The sequence below is a fragment of the Myotis brandtii genome, unplaced genomic scaffold (genome assembly GCF_000412655.1).
Source record: "Myotis brandtii unplaced genomic scaffold, ASM41265v1 scaffold154, whole genome shotgun sequence".
Taxonomy (NCBI): Eukaryota; Metazoa; Chordata; class Mammalia; order Chiroptera; family Vespertilionidae; genus Myotis; species Myotis brandtii.
Genome location: NW_005355584.1, coordinates 10,539,664 through 10,543,009, shown reverse-complemented (window position 1 = coordinate 10,543,009; position 3,346 = coordinate 10,539,664). Strand labels below are relative to the sequence as shown.

Sequence of the window (3,346 nt, the reverse complement as noted above, 5' to 3'; positions counted from 1 at the left end):
GCAGTCCCGGATGGCGAGAGGGGTAGGCCGGGCAGTCGGACATCCCCCGAGGGGTCCCAGACTGGAGAGGGGTAGGCCGGGCTGAGGGACACTGCCCCTCCCCCAGGCACGAATTTTGTACACCGGGCCACTAGTAGCTAAATAAGAAGGCAATGCTTGCCCTGGCTGGGTGGCTCAGTTGGTTGAAGCACTGTCCTGTACACCAAAAGACTGCAGATTCAATTCCTGCTCAGGGCACATACCTGAGTTGTAGGTTCAATCCCCAGTCAGGGAGCATGCGGGAGGCAACCAATTGATATTTCTCTCTCACACAGAAGTTTCTTTCTCTTTCTCTCTCTTTCTCTCTCTCTCTCTCTCTCTCTCTCTCTCTCTCTCTCTCTCTCCCCGTCTTCCCTCTCCCTCCCTCTACCTAAAATCATTAAAAACATGTCCTTGGGTGAGGATTTTTTAAAAAAATGCTCATTCTACAAATCTAAGTGGAGAGTCTAGCTCCCAGTTTGAGAAAGAAATGAAATGCTAAAGTTATAATCTCTCAAAATTTCTGTTCCCACATAGCATGCTCAAACAGCTATAAGCTACTTTAAGAAAAGAATTTTATGAAAAGAGTGTTGCTTCTCTATTACTTGCCCATCCTGAATACCCAAATCCTCCCTATATGATTTGGGAAGGGGCTATTGCTCCTTACTTACAAGGCCTTTACATTGGTCTTTACATTTGCAAAGACTCAAAGTTCATTTCCAGTCTCGCCTTTAAGTACAGCTGCCTATTTGATTTGTCAACCCAGGTAATGATTTTCTGCTCTCTTGACCCTACAACTCCCTGTAACTTGGGAGGTCTGTCTTGAAATTTTAGTTACTGCTTCAGTCAGTTCTCTCCGTGTCCCCCTCTCCTTTTTTCTCCTTTTTTCCCCCTCCCCCTCCTCCTCTTTCTCTCTCTCTCTCTCTCTCTCTCTCTCTCTCCTAGTGACTTATCCTGGGGTCAAAGGAGATGGACTTATTTTGTTCCTTTTGGAAGGAACAATCACTGCCTTGTTGGGTTTCAAGCTACAAATGGATTTCTGCCCTGCACAGAACAAGTTCTTCCAGTATAGCATCAGCATTACCTCCCCAATCTTCTGCTACACTACCACACACACATTCTAAGGAAAACTACTCAGGACTGTGACCCTATAACTCTGCACAAGGGCAAAAACACAACTGAACAGATTGGGGAGGGTCAACCTGGATTTGACCAGTTAGAGCAAGTGAGAAAGACATTTCAGAAGAAGCAAAAATGTATGACATAAAAGGAAGCAAGAGTAGTTCAGTGTGACTGCAGAGTGTTTGGCTGTGAGGAGAGGCAAGATGAGAGAAGTGTAATATATAGCTATGACTTTGGAGTCAAATACATTCAAGTTCAATCACAGTTGTATAAAGGATTTTTGTTGTTGTTGATCCTTATCTGAGGATATTTTTCCCATTGATTTTTTTTTCTTGAAAGAGTAGAAGAGAGGGGGAGGGAGGGGTGGGGAGGGGAGAGAGAGAGAGAGTGACAGAGAGAAATATCAATGTGAAAGAGACACATTGATTGGTTGCCTCCCTCACACACCGAGACCAGGGCCAGGGATAGAATCTGCAACCGAGGTACATGCCCTTGACCAGGAATCAAAACCACAACCCTTTGGTGGGAGAGCCCACACTTTAACCACTTAGCCACACTGGCCAGGGCTCTGAGTCTTGGTTTCCTCATTTGCATACAATATTTCAAAGAGTAAGGAACAATCATATCATGTATATAAAGAGTGGAAAATTACAATGACATATAATGTAAGCTTAGCATATAGTAGCTGGTCTAAATATAGATATATTAATATACAAGGCTGGCAGGGCCACATTGTGAATATTTTAGAACATGAAGCTAATTCAATTAGGTCTTAAAAGCTACTTGGAGTCACTGAAGGATTTTTAGCTAGGAATGAATTGATCAGATTTCTGTTCTCATTAAGGCAGACATTCAAGTATAAGGCAGTGTGCAAAGCACTGTGGGGAAGGTGTCTGAATAAAAATGCTATCCTAGTCTCCAATTCATTGCCATCAGCACTGACAATTTAGTGTAGGTCTGGTGCTGACTTCCAAACAGGAAACGCCTCACTACTTTCCATTTAAAAGTGGGTGGAAGGAACCTGGAGTCGGGTAAAGAAACATTGTAGTGGAAAGTCTACCTGGAACCAAGTGGCAGAGCCTTCTTCTAGCCTTGAGAGCAAAGTGCTTCATTTTCTTCTAAGAGTATTAAAAATTATACATGCTAAATGAGGGTCACAAAACCTCATGAAATAATCATAACTTAGAAATTCCCCCTGATGTAAGTATGCATCACCGATTTTTCAAACTATTATAAATAGCCAAGGAACTCAAGAGAAAAACAGCGAAGTCAAGATGAGCATTCCTGCCTCCTATAGCACGCAGCTGTTGAGTTGCTCAGAAGTAATGAAAATGAAGTATTCTAACACAACACTATACTAGTACATACCATTTTCTGTAATAACTTACTTAAAATTTCCATTGACTAAGGCAGCTGAAGATCAGTACCAGAATCCAAATCAGATAGGAATACATTCAAACACAAAAAAGCTCTCATTTTGTCTGTTTTTCCACTGTGCTACTTTACAGGAAATATTTCCATGCAAATGCTGACCTCTTGTGGTAAGAACCAATTACTTCGAAAAGCTATCATTTCAATGGAATGTAAGGTAATTTGTGTTATGGCTGGAAAGAAACGAAATGATCATATTTGGGGGGGGGGGGGGGGGGCTCATTCACAAAATGCTTTTTCCTTGGCAATCCCAAGAACTTTCTCTTTCCTCCACAAGATTTCATATTCCTTTTGGAAATTACAAATCATATTCACTTCAACCAGTGAACGAGATTTATTCCCACTGAAAAAAAGTACAGCTATTTTTTAAATTTTCACTGCCTTACACATTCATCAGTTTAATACTTAAGACTATATTCATTATCTGACCTGTCATTTCAGTAGTACCAACAGTACTGAAATAAACATTCTTGAACATGTCTCTACATACATGTGTTAAGAAATCCTCTAGTGTTTATACCCTAAAATAGAATTGTTGGATTGAAGAGTATTATACATCGTCAACATTACCAGAATGCAACATTCTTTTCCCAAATGGTTGTGCCAGATGACATTTTCATCAGCTCCGTATACAAGCTTCATCTCCTCACCAACATTCATTCATCAGGCTTTTGAATTCATGCCAATCGTATAGATGAGAAAACAATATCTCAGCATTGTTTAATGCATTATCCTGATTGAGATTAGGCATCTTTTTGTGTTTACTCTTCTGCAT

General features: G+C 40.9%; 1 long non-coding RNA gene across 1 annotated transcript in view; it reads right to left on the bottom strand.

Annotated features, from left to right (window-relative positions):
- LOC102253953 overlaps nt 1–3,241 on the bottom strand; it is a 43,117-nt gene extending 39,876 nt beyond the window's left edge. Inside the window, exon 1 of the long non-coding RNA XR_313305.2 lies at nt 3,142–3,241. This is a non-coding gene — a long non-coding RNA (uncharacterized LOC102253953). The remainder of the gene's footprint in view (nt 1–3,141) is intronic.
- Nucleotides 3,242–3,346: the final 105 nt, after the last annotated feature.